The 18,970-nt window shown below is 37.2% G+C and overlaps 1 protein-coding gene and 1 pseudogene across 21 annotated transcripts in view; both read right to left on the reverse strand.

Annotated features, from left to right (window-relative positions):
* The window catches only part of LOC309641915 (cytochrome c oxidase assembly factor 8 pseudogene), a 1,056,438-nt pseudogene that overhangs the window by 880,092 nt on the left and 157,376 nt on the right, over window positions 1-18,970 (reverse strand). Inside the window, exon 2 of the transcript XR_014268590.1 lies at window positions 333-9,503. The product of XR_014268590.1 is annotated as a cytochrome c oxidase assembly factor 8 pseudogene (transcript). The remainder of the gene's footprint in view (window positions 1-332; window positions 9,504-18,970) is intronic.
* The window catches only part of PPHLN1 (periphilin 1), a 250,861-nt gene that overhangs the window by 39,183 nt on the left and 192,708 nt on the right, over window positions 1-18,970 (reverse strand). The gene's annotated exons all lie outside the window — the stretch shown is intronic.

The following is an 18,970-nucleotide window of genomic DNA, read 5'->3' on the forward strand; positions in this document are numbered from 1 at the left end:
TGGACTTAACTTACATTACATTGTAGACAAACATATTACATTGTAGACATTTTTTCCTTATTCAACAGACAACAAACAAACCTCTGAAGATTGCTGATTAGAGGGAAATGAATGTATTCATTACTCAATATCCCCTTCAAATCTGATTCAGTAGACCGGGAAAAGTAATTTGGTGCTCAATGCCAGTTACTGGTTTAAGAAAAGAAATTCTAAGATTCAAAACATTTTATAAAAAGGCTATATCTAGGGACTTCCCTGATGGCTCAGTGGTTAAGAATCCGCCTGCCAATGCAGGGCACACGGGTTCGAGCCCTGGTCCAGGAAGATTCCACATGCTGTGGAGCAACTAGGCCCATGAGCCACAACCACTGAGCCTGTGCTCTACAGCCCACGAGCCACAACTACTGAGCCCGTGTGCCACAACTACTGAAGCCCACACACAAAGAGCCTGTGCTCCACAACAAGAGAAGCTAAAAAAAAAAAAAAAAGGCTATATCTAAAGAAAAATAGTCATAATGAAGATAAAAGGCAATTAAATAAAATAGGTTTAAAAATTCTAATTGCTGAGAAAATGGCTAACAATAAGCATTTTGCAAAATGACAAAATTTATCTGGTGGCTTTTAATATTCTCATGTCTAAAAACAATAAAAAATTCTTTAATAAAGGCCAGGAAGGATAGGCTCAATTTAGACATTTTCCCAAGTTAATGTCTAAAACATTCATCACCATGAAAACAGATCACAGGTTAAAATGACAAGTCAGCTCCTTAAAAGATACTTGTCACTTAGAAAGTATTTCCCTTGAATAAAAAAAAAATCAAATGTAAAATTTCTCATGTATATCCTGAACTGATTTTTTTAACATATAGCTATTTGTTATAAAAGAATTATATTACTTGAAAATTAAATGAAGCTAATGAGTATACAACCAAAAGAAAAACCTAACATACAGTTTAAGTTAGTGTTATCCAAAGAAAATTTATTTTAATTAAGATTACTTCCAAATAAATCTTTTTAGAAATTAATAGATTTTAAATTGTTCATGAGGTTAGTCTAGTCCTCAAATGATTTAACATTATCAATCAGAAAAGTACAAAGTCCTGCCTTACAAAAGGTCACATTTTAGATTTGAGTAAGGCTAAAAGAAAGTAAATAATTAGCAACAGCCTGTTCCATAAGCGAAAAATCTTACATTGGTTTGAGAGAAATAAGAGGAGCAACCTCCATCCACCCAGTAACCCTCTGACAGGAGAAACCCTTAGGAGTGACTAAGCAGGAAGCAGCTTAGCTACTTCATGACCCGTCCACCGCACCCCCTTCCTCCTGGTTCCTCTCTCACACAAGAGGCTGGAGAGAATCCAAAAGTAAGGTTGCTTTAACCTTGTGAAGATATGGAAGAACGACTCAGAACCTAAGCCCAGTCAGTGAGCCATCAGGAAGGGCTCACTACGCAGGAAGAATTTTAAGAAAATGGGGAGGAATCCTAGGCAAACGTCTCTATGATTAGAAATGGTTATGGGTTACAATTCTAAAGGCTTTGTTTGTTTGTTTAAACATAATAGTATTTAGAAATTACTGGCATATTAGAAACATTAAGTCACTAACAACATCTTCACATAGACTTTTTACATTATTTTACGTACCAGGACTATCCTCATTCTACAAAAATACTGAAGCAGAGAGATTAAAGGAATTCACAGTTGCAAGAAGTATGACTAACATTCACAGCCTAGGTTTCTAATTTACCCCTTACAATACTTCTGCTATAACCCATGAGAATTATTTAAATCCAAAATTAGAAATAAAGCCACGACTGAGACTAAATCTTTGGCAAAGATAAATTAATCTGCTTGGTTTTGAAGAGTTGTGTAAAGAAAGATGACCTGGAAGGCAGGTCATCTGATCATGATTCCTAACTATCTTAAGAAAATGAAACATTATTTCTGCATGTGTGCTTCATGTCTAATACTTTATAAGTCATTCACCTAGTGCAATCTGAAATTTAGGTTATTTTTCCATACAGCTTCAGGGATGCCACTAAAATAAATTTATGAAAAATAAACAAGTCAGATCAGCCATCTTCCCCATGCTGAGAAAAAGCACTACTGTTCTGTAAACTATTTATGCTGTTGGTTTAAAGAGCATTTTATGGCTGAAATGGGACATTATCAATGAATTCTACAGGGGAGGCTAGTTCTTCTCTAGCTTTTTTGCCAGGTGATTCAGTGCACCTTTTTTGCTATGTGATTCACTCTATCATCCCATTTCTTTCAACATTAAAATTCTATAATGTAAAGTTGATTTTAAGGGAAATTACTTTTCCTACTGTGAAATTTCCCCATGTCTCACACTGAAAAAATTAAGTTATGGTTCAGCACATATGTGCTGTTGTGCTACTTTTTCTTCTCCTCTGTTTTCAGTGACACTAGACAGTTTAAATATTTTATATGTAGTGCAGTCTAGAAAAACTTTCATTTTTGTTACAGTATCAAGGTACTGTGAATTTTCAGCTCAAGATAAGAAGTCCTTGCTAATAGTTTTGGGAGACTTAAAATGTATGCCATCGTCTCTTCTTAGTGAAGGTAACGGGAGTGGGGGTTATGCAGAGGTCGCTGAACCAGAAGGTGCCAGTGAAGGGGTCGGACACACTAGAGGTGGTCAGAATTAACTATAACTTCAGTATTCTGGCAGCTTCAGCAGTTTCTGCTTAGCTGTACCTTATCCACCCCCACCCCGACCCCCATCCTGAGAGAGGCCTCTGGCAGCTATATTTATATTATATTCCAATTGAAAAATATATATTTATAGAATAAAATTTAAGGGATTTTGGTGATAAAGACAAATCCCAGGGCGTGCTAGATTAGGAATTAGGTTTATGATGCTGCATTGCCAAGGAACAGGAAAAGTAGACAGCTGGTGGGGAGGGAGGCATGGGGAGAAAGAAGGAAAATTAAGGAAGAAGTTCAGAAACTGCCTGGTAGCCTTCCAGTTCCAGGCTCTAAACCTGGTTTTTGCCCTGTATTTCATGAGAAATCCCCATAAGCTTTCAATACTTTCCCTTTACTTGCTAAAGGTAGTCTGAGCGGGTTTTATAACTTGCAACCAAAAAGAACTTCCTCCAGATACCTAGCATGATAGCCTGCTGCATGTAGTAGATGTCATCCGGCCCTTCTGGGCTGGGGTGACGATCTGGCAGCAGCAAAGACCTGTGCAGTTACACCTGCACTGCAGCATATCTGCTCATCGGTAGTGCTTTCACACTGGCAAGAGTGCCAAGGTGATGGTAGAAATCTATTTTCTCTTCAGTACAGTTGCAAACCTATCAAAAAGGTGCTTCACAAGGCTTTATCCAACATAGTTGAAGACAGGCTATACTGTTTCATGGTGAAAGCTAAACAACTGCCAATCCTTGGCGTTCCATTGAAAATACAGCTTTTGTTACTCCTACTGGAAAAAAAAAACAATGTATCTGCTTTCAACTCATCATATGCAAATGTAAGAAATAGAATATTATCAGTCTACTTAATTGTACTCCTACCAGAGAGAAGCTTTTCAATTGGATAACATATAGTACCACTCTGAATACTTCTAATATGTGTTCTTTTTTCTTTCCAGAAGAAAGGAATTATTCATAACTAACACAAATAGCACAGCTTCATTTTAAAAACAGGAACTGCAGTAACCGGTATATTAAAAGTAGGTTATAATTAATGAATGTTTAAAATAATTTATTATTTTACTGTTATCTCTGAAGGTATTTATTTTATGTACAGTGGGAAAAGTCCATAAATCCCACTACATATGAATGGAAATACACATTTTCAAGGTCTCTCTGCAAATATTTTCTAGTCTATACATTTAATAGCAAAGTCTACAGAGTAATTGGTATATGATTTAAAATTAGTCTTAATATGTCTACTTGACATTACAAATAAAACTACTAATGACTTCTCAAATGATACTGAAGTACCTTCCAAGAATCAGAGACACACTTATAACAATACTGTGCACACAAATGAACAGACACATGCTAGAATTGTGATGCTGTCATCATTACATCAACCAATTATGCCGCAACTTCCATTTTATGTTCAAGATAAGGACCATGTATTAATTGTTGTCTGATGTTATTAAATTTTTGTAAATAAGATGTAAACCTGGTCCTCAAAAAAGCCTTTTTGAAGATGGAATTTAGCTACAGCCAAGGATTTGAGATAGGAATCCAGTCAAATGAAATTTTCTAATGTTTGCAGATAATTTGGGGTAAGCTGCTATTACAGAATACAACTACATATTTCTAATTTGTGGTAAGCTGCTATTACACAATACAACTAAATATTTCTATTTATTTGAAATTATGAGGATAAAAATGAAAGTACTAAAACTGTACTTTTAAATTAATAACTTTTTTTAGCTGGCAAAAGTCACTACAATTGGAGTGATTGGTATAGTTTAGGTAAGAATAAAGGGGAAAACCAGACATTAAACCTTTGTTTGGATTAGCAGCACTGAACACTGAATTGTTTCAGATAAAATAACGGTCAGAAGGCTGGCCACCTTACTACAAGAGCCAAAAGAAACTGTAGGCTATAGTTTCCCCTTTAATCTTACTTCATTCAAGATTATTACGTGCTCATGTTGATACAACATAGACAGAAGTTTTTCATATAAACACATCCTGGAAAAATGCATTAAACCATTTCTTTCCCCATACATATTTTCAGTGTCCTATGTCAATAAAAACCATAAATATCAAAATGTGGCTTCACTCTCTGAGGGTTCAGTGTGCTTCATGTTGTAGTATTAAAAGGCCAGAAATTAATATTGAAGGTTAGGACGTACTGCCTGAGAAAACACGAAATCATCTATAAAAATTAATTGCTAAAGTATTCTACTGTTAAAAGGGACTGTTTACACACTTTCGGAAGTACCATAGTGCTGAGATCTGACTCTGTTGTATACCTCCTTATTTCTTGATTGTGCTATTTCTACAGTCACGATACTGGTGTGAACCTAACCAATACAACTCTGTTATAACACAGCAGCCTTCTTTCTAACTGTTTTGTTTCTAGTCTTTTTATTCTAAACTCTCCTGCTCACAGAAGCCATCATCCTATTGGCTTCCAAGATCTGACTCAAATTCTTTAATAAAATCTTAGCTACTAAAATAGACTTATCACCTACCAAAATATCATGCACCATACATTTTTCAGGATTTTACCTGCTCTCATATGCCATTTGCATTTCCTTGGTTGCTTTTCTACTTCAATTTATTCAAAATTTTGTTCAAGATATATTTCATGAAGTTTTTCCAGATCAAATTTTTCCAGTTACTTGAAACAGATATCTAAGAAGTATACATTTATTTCTGGCCATCCTACCTCTATTATATTGAGGGTAAATACAATTTATTTTGCTTCCTTTGTAACTGTCTCCCATTAGGTATAAGGCTGGGAACAAAATGGATCTTTAATTCTCTGATTAATTTAAAGGCTTAACATCATATATTCTGGCCTTGGCTCAAACTTTAATTAGACATTTTGGCCATCCTTCCAATTGATCCTAAATGCAAATTCTTTGAGATTAGTAAATGAATCTGTTCATAGGTGTTGTGAATAAATATTGTTCCTTGATCAAGTAAATATCATAATTAAATTTTTAATTGATTTAGCATTACAAGCAAGGTGTAACCAGCCCTGCCCATACCCACCAGTCTGTAGGCATCAGTACTGGAACACATCAGGCCAAGCAACTAACTGGGCAGGGACACAGCCCCACTCACCAGCAGACAGGCTGAACCTGAGCCCACAGTCGCCCTTGGACATGGCCCTGCCTACCAGAGGGCCCAGGAACTGGTTCCACACACCACTGTGCAAGTACTGGACCCAAGACCCCCAGGCCCTGCAGCCAGAGCACCAGGAGCCACCAGTGGGCAGACAGTAGGCCCAGAATCCCCTGGGACTTGGCCCTGCCCACCAGCAAGCCACATCTAGCCTTGGGAAAAGTCACATCCACCAAGAAGTAGACTCAAGCCCCAGGACCACTACAGCCACAAAGCCTACCATCAGGCTAGTACCAGCCCTAGGATGGCATGGGCCACAGCCTTGCCAACCAGAAGTCCAACACAAGCTTCAGGACACCACAGACCACACAGTCAACTGTGTCATGAACTGGCAGAACACACCAGCAGTCCAACACCAGCTCTGGGACCCCTGGGCCTTGCACCCAGACCCCAAGACACAGCTCTGCCCCCCAGTGGGCTAGTACTAGTCTGAGGACTTGGCTTCATCCATCCACTGGTGGGCAGGCACCAGCCACATGATTTCCTGGACCCCGACTCTGCCCAACAGTGAACCAGCACTAACCCCAGTACCCGCCGGTGTTCTGCAGCCAGGCACCTCATGATGCAGCCCTGCCAACCAGCAGCAGGCAGCCTCCACACAAGGCAGAACTTGGCAAACAACTGGACTGGGAGCCAGCCATGCCTACCAGACTGCCAAGAGTAGTCAGCCTGCCAAAAGAGAACAACCCACACAGCCGACATAGGAGGTATCCCTAGAGCAGATAACTCTGGTTACCAAAAAAGAGTGCACTGCTGGGACCCATAGGATGTCTCCTACAAAAGGTCACTTCTTCAAGGTCAGGAAATGTAGTCAACCTACCAGATACATAGAAACAAAAACAGCAAGTTAGGCAAAATGAGGAAACAGAGGAACATGTTGAAAATGAAGGAACAAGATAAAACCCCAGAAGAACAACTAAGTAAAGTGGAGACAGACAATCTACCTGAGAAAGAGTACAAGGTAACAGTTGTAAAAATGATCGAAGAACTACGGAGAATGAATGAACAGAGCGAGAAGTTAGAGGTTTCTAACAAAGAGTTAGAAAATATAAAGAATAACCAAATGGAGATGAACACCATACCTGAAATGAAAAACACACTAGAAGGAATCAACAGTAGACTAAACGATATGGAAAACAGATCAGTGAGCTGGAAGACAGAGTAGTGGAAATCACTGAAGCTGAATAGGAAAAAAAGAAAAAAAGAATAAAAAGAAATTAGGACAGTTTAAGACACCATTGAAACAACATCAAATGTACTAATATTCACATTATAGGGGTCGCAGAAGGAGAAGAGACAGACAGAAAGGGGCAGGGAACGTTTTTGTAGACATAATAGTTGAAAACTTTCCTAACCTTGGAAAGCAAACATTCACCCAAGTCCAGGAAGCACAGAAGCATACAAACACTGCAGAAAACACAAACATGTGGAGGCTAAACAATATGCTACTAAACAACCCATGAATCACTGAAGAAATCAAAGAGGAAATCATAAAATACCTAGAGACAAATGAAAATGAAAACACAATGATCCAAAACCTATGGGATGCAGCAAAAACAGTTCTGAGGGGGAAGTTTATAGCAATACAGGCCTACCTCAAGAAACAAGAAAAATCTCAAATAAACAACCTAACCTTACACCTAAAAAGAAAGTAGAGAAAGAACAAACAAAACCCAAAGTTAGTACAAGGAAGGAAATCATAAAGATCAGAGCAGAAATAAATGAAATAGACACAAACACAAAAAAAGGCAAAGATCAATAAAGCTAAAAGCTGGTTCTTTCAAAAGACAAACAAAATTGATAAGCCTTTAGCCAGACTCAAAAAGAAAAAAAGGAAGAGGGCCCAAGTCAATAAAATCAGAAATGAAAAAGAAGTTACAACTGACACCATAGAAATACACAGGATCATAAGAGACTGCTATGAACAACTCTATGCCAACAAAATGGACAACCTAGAAGAAATGGACAAACTCCTAAGACTGAACCAGGAGGAAAGAGAACATATGAACACACCAATTATTATAGAAATCGAATCAGTAATAAAAAAAAAATTCCAGCAAACTATAAAGTCTAGGAACAAGTGGCTTCACAGAATTCTACCAAACATCTAGATGGGAGTTAACAACTATCCTTCTCAAGCTATGCCAAAAAACTGCAGAGGAAGGAATGCTTCCAAACTCATTCTATGAAGCCAGCATTACCTTGATACCAAAACCAGACAAAGATATCACAAACAAAAGAAAATTACAGGCCAATGTTCCGGATGAACATAGATGCAAAAATCCTCAACCAAATATTAGCAAAATGAATACAACAATACATTAAAAGGATCACACATCAAGATCAAGTGAGGTTTATCCCAGGGATGCAAGGAATGTTTCAACATCCAGAAATCAATGTGATACACCATACTAACAAACTGAAAAATAAAAACCATATGATCATCTCAGTAGATGAAGAAAAAGTTTTTGACAAAACTCAACATCCATTTATGATAAAAACTCTCCAGGAAGTGGGTATGAGGGAATATTTCTCAACATAATAAAAGTCATATATGAAAAGCTGACAGCCAACATCACACTCAGTGGTGAAAAGTGAAATGCATTTCTTCTAATATCAATAACAAGACAAGAATGCCCACCCTCAACACTTTTATTCAACACAGTATTGGAAGTCCTAGTGAAAGCAATCAGACAACAAAAAGAAATAAAAGAACTCCAAATTGGAAAGGAAGAAGTAAACTGACACTATCTGCAGATGACATGATACTATTCATAGTAAATCCTAAAGACACCACCCAAAAACTACTAGAGCTCATGAATAAATTCAGTAAAGCTGCAGGATACAAAATTAATATACAGAAATCTGCTGCATTTCTATCCACTAACAATGAATTATCAGAAGGAGAAATTAAGGAAACCATCACATTTACAATCACAACAAAAAGAATAAAATACCTAGGAATAAACCTACCTAAGGAAGTAAAAGACATGTACTTGGAAAACTAAAAGACACTGATGAAAGAAATTGAAGATGACACAGATGGAAAGATATGCTGTGTTCACAGATTATAAGAATTAATATTGTTAAAATGACCACACTATCCAAGGCAATCTAGACTTAATGCAGTCCCTATCAAAATACCTATGGCATTTTCCACAGAACTAGAATAATTTTAAAATTTGTATGGAAACACAAGAGACCCTGAAGAGACAAAACATCTTGAGAAAGAAGAACAGAGCTAGAGGTATCCTGCTCCCTGACTTCAGACTATACTATTCAATACAAAGCTACAGTATTCAAAACAGTTTGGTGCTGACACAAAAACAGACACATAGATCAATGAAACAGAATAGAGAACTCAGAAATAAACCAACGCACTTACAGTCAGTTAATGTACGACAGAGGCAAGAATATACAGTGGGGAGAAGACAGCACCACCTAGGTGGTACTAGGAAAATTGGATAGCTACATATAAAAGAATGAAATTAGAATTTTTCCCACACCATATACAAAAAATAGACTCAAAATGGATTAAAGACCTAAAAGCAAAATCATAAACTATAAAACTTGTAGAGGAAAACATGGGCAGAAGACACTTTGCCTGTCTCCCTAGGCAAAGGAAACAAAAGCAAAAATAAACAAGTGGGACCTAATTAAACTTAAAAGCTTTCGCACAGCAAAGAAAACCATCAACAAAACAAAAAGACAACCTAGAGAATGGGAGAAAATATTTGCAAATGATATGACCAATAAGGGGTTAATATCCAAAATATAGAAACAGCTCCTACAAGTCAATACCAAAAAACAAACAACCCAATTAAAAATTGGGCAGAAGATATGAACAGCCGTTTTTCCAAAAAGGAAATGCAGATGTCAACAGGCACATGAAAAGATGCTCTACATTGCAAATCATCAGAGAGTTGCAAATCAAAACCAGAATGAGACATTACCTCATACCTCACACCTGTCACACTTTTGGCTATCATCACAGAGACTATAAATAACAAACGTTGGCGAGGATGCTGAGAAAAGGGAACCCTTGTACACTGTTGGTGGGAATGTAAATTGGTACAGCCACTGTGGAAAAGAGTGGAGGCTCCTCAAAAAATGAAAAAAAATAACTACCAAATGATCCCTTTTCCACACCTGGGTATACATCTGAAGGAAATGAAAAAACTAATTCAAAAAGATACATGCACCCCATGGACTTCCCTGGTGGTCAGTGGTTAAGACTCCACACTTCCAATGCAGGGGGCGCCAGTTCGATCCCTGGTTGGGGAACTAAGATCCCACATGCCATGCGGCACAGCCAAAAAACAGAAAAAAAAAAAAAAAAAAAAGATACATGCACCCCAATGTTCACAGCAGCATTATTTACAACAGCCAATATATGGAACCAACTTAAGTGTCCAACAGCAGATTAAAGGATAAAGAAGATGTGGTACATATATACAATGGAATACTATTCAGCCATAAAGAAGAAGGAAATTTTGTAATTTGCAATAACATGGATGGACTTGGAGGGTATAATGCTAAATGAAATAAGTCTGACAGAGAAAGACAAATACTATATGATATCACTTAAATATGGAATCTAAAAACTACACCAAACTCGTAAACATATAACAAAAAAGAAACAAGACTCACAGATATAGAAAACAAACTAGTGGTTACCAGAGGGGAGAGGGGGAAAGAGAGAGGCATGGTAAGAGTAGGGGATTAAGAGGTACAAACTACTATGTATAAAATAAATAAGCTACAGGATATATTGTACAACACAGGGAATATAGCTAATATTTTATAACTATAAATGGAATATAACCTTTAAAAATTGTGACTCACTACGTTGTACACCTGAAACTTAATAATAATAATAATATTGTAAATCAACTATAACTCAATTTTAAAAAATTGGTCTAAAGTTTTTTCCCTGTAAGACAATCATATTGTAGAAAAATAATAAAATTCAATTAGAAACACTGTGCTTCACTATACATTCATACAGTTTTCACTATTAAAACTGAACACCAAAGGAGAAAATAAGTTTTTTAAAAAAAGACTATTATACAAAGAGACAAGTTTCAAAATGTCTAAAAATATACTTATATTGCCTTGTACAGAAAACAAACAAAACATACACACAAAACCACAAGAACAACCACAAAACCCAAAGCAAAACTCATCCAGAAATGGTACCATTCAGATGACAGTATTTAAGATGTCAAGAGGATTGCATGTTACTAAGATGAAGCAATAATTAAAATGTAAACATATTGCATGTAAAACAAAGGAAAATTCTGCCTCTGTCTCTACTGTGTAGGTGTGACAGGAAAGCTCTAAATTTTTCCCTCAAACACTGAATCATCTCCAGTGATTCAAACCAGTATTTATCTCATATAACTCAATTGTGTAGCAGCTGCATTCTGTATTTTTCTTTAAATGGCACTTAAGTTATTTCAGTTTTAGAGACAAAAGAAACCACATTAAATTGGAAAAACCAAATACAACTTTAAAAGTCAAATTTTGACTATAACATCCTATATCTCTGTCAAAAAAAAAAAGAGAATAATATACCATTCTTCTCACATACTGAACACATTCTGAATTATCCATATGAAAATTATCCATATAAAAATCAGATTGTTTTCTTAGCCTTCTATCATATGTGGGACATAATTACACAGTAAAAGCTTCAAATTGAAATCCTTTGCACAATAAGAATCAACTTGTTATGACCTTGAGGAATGAGCCACTTATATCCACAGGTATTCCAAAAAAGAAAGGAAAAAAAATGTAAAAAATTATCATAGGTATCATTTCTTATCATTTTCTTTCTACGAAAGAAGTAACTTTTTCATTCATACTGAACGTAAGTGGTTTAAATATAATTCAATATTCAAAACTAAAAAAAAAAAACCTAATTCTCCAACCCTTTAAAAAATTCCCACAGATGCCACTATTATAAAAGGTAGGCTCATAAGCATTTTAAACGTCCAGTTTTATTTTTTCTTGCTTTTAAATATGTGTATGAAAGAATTTCAATTATTAACAGGATGGAAGGGGAATATGGCAGAGTGATGGAGATGATGGATTTTAAGGTCATGGAGTCCCTAGGTTTGGGTTGCTGTGTGTCTCTGGGCACAATATTTAATTCTGTAAGCCCCAGCTGCCTTGTTTATAATGTGGGTATTGTAACATGACCTTATGTCACAGGGCTTTTGTGAGTATTAAGTGACAGAGCAAACATAAAGTACTTAATACTCAGAAACCATTCACTCAACAAACATTTGAGGGCCTACTAGCCAACAAATATTTGAGGACCTACTATGTACAAACCCTGTGCAAGTGGTGAACAAAAAAACATACAGTCCCTATCCTCAGAAAGCTTTCTTTTTAGTGGGAAAGATATGCAATAAAAAGTATAAAAACATATAAACATATGTATAATTGTGGGAAGCGTTATAAAGGAAATAAAGTAGGTTCAGTGATGGGGGAATTACTTTGATTGGTCAGGGTGATAAGGAAATGTTTCAGTGAAAGGGTAATACTCAAGCAGGGGCCTGAAAGATGAGAAGAAGCCAGCAAGAGCATTCCAGGAAAAAGTAATAGCATCAACAAAGGCCACCCAAGAGGGGAGGAAGTGTGTCCTATAAGAGGCCAGTATGACTGCAGCACAGTGAACCACGAGGGTAATACGAAAGAAATTTGGAGGGAGAGGTAGTAGAAAGAACCAGCAGATCTCTACAGCCACGGTAAAGACTTTGGATTTTTATTCTGAAATACTACAATGGGAAGCCACTGGAGGGTTTCAAATGGGAAAACATTATATTTAACAGGTTTAGAAGTCAGGAAATAACCATAGCAACATTCCATTTGACTAAAAGATCGAGATTCAATGTATCCTGGAGCACTGCAACTCGCTTGTTTAAAATACTATTGTTTGGGACTTCCCTGGTGGTCCAGTGGCTAAGGCTCCGCGCTCACAATGCCTGGTCAGGGAACTAGATTAGATCCCACACGCCCCAACTAAGAGTTCGCATGCCGCAACTAAAAGATCCTGCATGCCGCAACAAAGATCCCACGTGCTGCAACAAAGATCCTGTGTGCCGCAACAAAGATCCCATGTGCCGCAGCTAAGACCTGATGCAGCCAAATAAATAATTTTTTTTAACAAAGTATATATTTCCTATTTTAAAAAATACTATTATTTGTTTCTTTCAGGTGGAAAATTCTAAAATACATTAGCCATTTCATGTCTAAGGCTAATATATATGTATTTTTAAAAAGACACCTCAAAAACATTAAAAACTAAAGTACCTGTTTCTTTCTTTTCCCCCCTTTTAAATGCATCATGATCAACCGTTATGCCAAGTTATGAATGTAAGTTTAATTTTTATCACTTGCCTCTTTGATTTTGAGTTGCACAATATGTCAGTTGTTCAAAAGCCTGGGCAACAGAACTGGTCAAACTTCCTGGTGTATAAATAACTGAATTAAAAGAGACTTTAAAAGAGACTAAGTTTGTGTCTTTTTTTTTTTTTTTTTTTCAGTAAAATCATCACCTTCACCATCTATCAGTGAGCCTTTTTTGATTGTTTAGTAATATTTAAGGTGTTCTTACTTGGTTAGCTATGGATAAACAATCTGGTTTGCTTTTCTACTCTTACTCAAAGGATACTGTGAATTACTGGAAAAAATCCAAAACTGCAATTATTTGATCCACCACAAACTCTTTAATCTCCCTGTTGAGTTCTATATCAACACGCACCATTTGGGGTATCCTAAGCCCTTTCCTTGCCCAAATCAGGAATGCCAACTGCTGATAGGACTCTCTCCTCCGTATCCATTTCCCCGTACTCTGAGCAAAACTGCCTCTCCTAAACTGATCCTCCTCTTCACCTCAAAAATGCTGCCACTTTATTCTCCTTTGCCCTAGTTGCAGAAAAAAGGGTTCTCTAAATTTTCAAGGTTAAGTCCCTCTATCTGTGCTACTGATAGCTTCCTTGCTATCAATTATTGCTTCATCAATATTTCATCTGTTTTCTTATCTCACTCTCTCTCATATTACCCTTAACCTTTCACAAGTGGTCAAAAGTAAGTAAATAAATAAATAAATAGGGCATCAAGTTTTGTTTGTTCTCCTGCCACATGTTCTCACACACTAGTTCTCCACTGCTGACTTCACCAATCTAATTCAGGCTCTCATCATCCCTCACCCGAAGAGTAGCCAAACAGCTCTACACAGCCAAACTCATCTTCAAAACAATCCTGATCCTAATTCTCATGTATCTGAAATTCATCCATAAACCCTACTGCCTATCAACAGAATTCAAACTCTCTTTTTCTGGCACTTAAATTTTTCAGCAAACTGGCTTCAAGCCACCTATCCTCCGAAAACTATCCTAGGCTTGCTATCTACTATCTTTTCCCTACCAACAAATTTCTGTAAAATACAGTCTATAATCACACCCTTTCTCACACTACCTTAGTTTCTCATCTTCTACTTGGAGACTGTGCCCTTTAACTTGTGGGATCTACACTAACTGTGAGTGGTTAATGCCAGAATTGAATTGCAGTACACCAGTACACCAGCTGAAACAGAATACTTCCTTCCTGATTTGTATCCTTTATAACGAAACTGTAATCAGAAGTTTAGCACTTTCCTGAGTTCTGTCAGTTGTTCTAGCACATAATTGGACCTGATGGGATCACGGGGAACCCCAAATTTGCAGCCAACTGGTCAGGAGTTCAGGGAGCCCCAAAGTACAGCCAGCTGGTATCTAAAGTAAGGGCAGTCTTGCTGTGCCCTTTAACTTTTGGGGTCTGCACTAACTCTGGTGGTTAGCAACAGAACTGTAGTACACCAGTTGGGACTGAAACAAGATACTTCCTTCCAAAGTCTTTCTACCAAAGCAAGACAAAGATCTTAAGCCCATTACTTGAGACTATTCAAGATCCTTCTAATAATACCACAGGAAATAAAATTTTGTCAACATCTACTCTATGAAATCATAGCAATGAATGCTGTGGCTGGGGAGTGGAATAGGAGAATGAAGGGTATGGGGGAAAGATTAAAAAATATTCATGTACAGATGGGCAATAGGCACATGAAAAGATGCTTGTCATTGCTAATTATTAGAGAAAGGCAAATCAAAACTACAACGAGGGTCTTCCCTGGTGGCGCAGTGGTTAAGAATCCACCTGTCAATGCAGGGTACACGGGTTCGAGTCCTGGTCCAGGAAGATCCCACATGCTGCAGAGCAACTAAGCCTGTGAGCCACAACTACTGAGCCTGCACTCTAGAGCCCGCGAGCTACAACGACTGAACCCGCGTGCCACAACTACTGAAGCCCACGCACCTAGAGCCCGTGCTCCACAACAAGAGAAGCCACCGCAATGAGAAGCCTGCGCACCTCAATGAAGAGTAGCCCCCCGCTCGCTGCAACTAGAGAAAGCCCGCACGCAGCAACGAAGACCCAACGCAGCCAAAAATAAATTAATTAATTAAATAAATTTTAAAAAAAAACAAAACCTACAATGAAGTACCATCTCAGACCGGTCACAATGGCCATCATTCAAATGTCTACAAATAATAAATGTTGGAGAGGGTATGGAGAAAAGGGAACCCTCTTACACTGTTGGTGGGAATGTAAATTGGTGCAGCCACTATGGAGAACAGGATGGAGGTTCCTGAAAAAACTAAAAGTAGGGTTGCCATATGATCCAGCAATCCCACTCCTAGGCATATACCCAGACAAAACTGTAATTCAAAAAGATACGTGCACCCCTATGTTCATAGCAGCACTATTTACAATAGCTAAGACATGGAAACAACCTAAATGTCCATCGACAGAAGAATGGATAAAGAAGATGTGGTATATACATACAATGGAATACTATTCAGCCATAAAAAAGAATGAAACAATGCCATTTGCAGCAACATGGATGGACCCAGAGATTATCATACTAAGTGAAGTAAGTCAAAAAGAGAAAGACAAATACCATATGGTATTACTTATATGTGGAATCTAAAATACAACACAAATGAACTTATCTACAAAACAGAAACAGACTCACAGACACAGAGAACAGACTTGTGGTTGCCAAGGGGGAGTGCAGGGGGGAGGGAAGGACTGCGAGTTTGGGATTAGTAGATGCAAACAATTATATATAGGATGGATAAAAAACAAGGGAAATGTCTTCATTATCCTGTAATAAACAATTATATACAGGATGGATAAACAACAAGGGAAATGTCTTCATTATCCTGTAATAAACCATAATGGAAAAGAATATGAAAAAGAACATACATGTGTATAGCTGAGTCACTTTGCTGAAAAGGCAGAAATTAACACAAAGTTGTAAATCAATTATATTTCAATAAAATTTTTTTAAAAAGTAGAAAACCCCCAAAAATTCATGTGAAATATGATTTTCCCTAAACTATTTGTAATTGTTTTTTTTTAAACAACTTTATTGGAGTATAATTGCTTTACAATTGTGTGTTAGTTTCTGCTTTATAACAAAATGAATCAGTTATACATATACATATGTTCCCATATCTCGTCCCTCTTGCATCTCCCTCCCTCCCACCCTCCCTATCCCACCCCGCTAGGTGGTCACAAAGCACCGAGCTGATCTCCCTATGCTATGTGGCTGCTTCCCACTAGCTATCTATTTTACATTTGGTAGTGTATATATGTCCATGCCACTCTCTCACCCTGTCACACCTTACCCCTCCCCCTCCCCATATCCTCAAGTCCATTCTCTAGTAGGTCTGTGCCTTTATTCCCATCTTGCCACTAGGTTCTTCATGACCTTTTTTTTTTTTTTCCTTAGATTCCATATATATGTGTTAGCATACTGTATTTGATTTTCTCTTTCTGACTTACTTCACTCTGTATGACAGACTCTAACTCCATCCACCTCACTACAAATACCTCCATTTCATTTCTTTTTCTGGCTGAGTAATATTCCATTGTATATATGTCCCACACCTTCTTTATCCATTCATCCAATGATGGACACATAGGTTGCTTCCATGTCCTGGCTATTGTAAATAGAGCTGCAATGAACATTTTGGTACATGACTCTTTTTGAACTATGGTTTTCTCAGGGTATATGCCCAGTAGTGGGATTGCTGGGTCGTATGGTAGTTCTATTTTTAGTTTTTAAGGAACCTCCATACTGTTCTCCATAGTGGCTGTACCAATTTACATTCCCACCAAGAGTGCAAAAGTGTTCCCTTTTCTCCACACCCTCTCCGGCATTTACTGTTTCTAGATTTTTTGATGATGGCCATTCTGACCGGTGTGAGATGATATCTCATTGTAATTTTGATTTGCATTTCTCTAATGATTAAGGATGTTGAGCATTCTTTCATGTGTTTGTTGGCCATCTGTATATCTTCTTTGGAGAAATGTCTATTTAGGTTTTCTGCCAATTTGTGGATTGGGTTGTTTGTTTTTTTGTTATTGAGGTGAATGAGCTGCTTGTAAATCTTGGAGATTAATCCTTTGTCAGTTGCTTCATTTGCAAATATTTTCTCCCATTCTGAGGGTTGTCTTTTCGTCTTATTTATGGTTTCCTTTGCTGTGCAAAAGCTTTTAAGTTTCATTAGGTCCCGTTTGTTTATTTGTGTTTTTATTTCCATTTCTCCAGGAGGTGGGTCAAAAAGGATCTTGCTGTGATTTATGTCATAGAGTGTTCTGCCTATGTTTTCCTCTAAGAGTTTGATAGTGTCTGGCCTTACACTTAGGTCTTTAATCCATTTTGAGTTTATTTTTGTGTATGGTGTCAGGGAGTGTTCTAATTTCATATTTTTACATGTAGCTGTCCAATTTTCCCAGCACCACTTATTGAAGAGGCTGTCTTTTCTCCACTGTATATGCTTGCCTCCTTTATCAAAGATAAGGTGACCATATGTGCGTGGGTTTATCTCTGGGCTTTCTATCCTGTTCCATTGATCTATATTTCTGTTTTTGTGCCAGTACCAAACTGTCTTGATTACTGTAGTTTTGTAATATAGTCTGAAGTCAGGGAGCCTGATTCCTCCAGCTCCATTTTTCATTCTCAAGATTGCTTTGGCTATTCGGGGTCTTTTGTGTTTCCATACAAATTGTGAAATTTTTTGTTCTAGTTCTGAGAAAAATGCCAGTGGTAGTTTGATAGGGATTGCATTGAATCTGTAGGTTGCTTTGGGTAGTAGAGTCATTTTCACAATATTGATTTTTCCAATCCAAGAACATGGTATATCTCTCCATCTATCTGCATCATCTTTGATTTCTTTCATCAGTGTCTTATAATTTTCTGCATACAGGTCTTTTGTCTCCTTAGGTAGGTTTATTCCTAGATATTTTATTCTTTTTGTTGCAATGGTAAACGGGAGTGTTTTCTTAATTTCACTTTCAGATTTTTCATCATTAGTGTATAGGAATGCAAGAAATTTCTGTGCATTAATTTTGTATCCTGCTACTTTACTAAATTCATTGATTAGCTCTAGTAGTTTTCTGGTAGCATCTTTAGGATTCTCTATGTATAGTATCATGTCATCTGCAAACAGTGACAGCTTTACTTCTTCTTTTCCGATTTGGATTCCTTTTATTTCTTTTTCTTCTCTGATTGCTGTGGCTAACACTTCCAAAACTATGTTGAATAATAGTGGTGAGAGTGGGCAACCTTGTCTTGTTCCTGATCTTAGTGGAAATGGTTGCAGTTTTTCACCATTGAGGACAATATTGGCTGTGGGTTTGTCATATATGGCCTTTATTATGTTGAGGAAAGTTCCCTCTATGCCTACTTTCTGCAGGACTTTTATCATAAATGGGTGTTGAATTTTGTCGAAAGCTTTCTCTGCATCTACTGAGATGATCATATGGTTTTTCTCCTTCAATTTGTTAATATGATGTATCACGTTGATTGATTTGCGTATATTGAAGAATCCCTGCATTCCTGGAATAAACCCCACTTGATCATGGTGTATGATCCTTTAAATGTGCTGTTGGTTTCTGTTTGCTAGTATTTTGTTGAGGATTTCTGCATCTATGTTCATCAGTGATATTGGCCTGTAGTTTTCTTTCTTTGTGACATCTTTGTCTGGTTTTGGTATCAGGGTGATGGTGGCC

This window comes from Balaenoptera physalus (genome assembly GCF_965194825.1).
Source record: "Balaenoptera physalus genome assembly, chromosome: 13".
Lineage (NCBI taxonomy): Eukaryota > Metazoa > Chordata > Mammalia > Artiodactyla > Balaenopteridae > Balaenoptera > Balaenoptera physalus.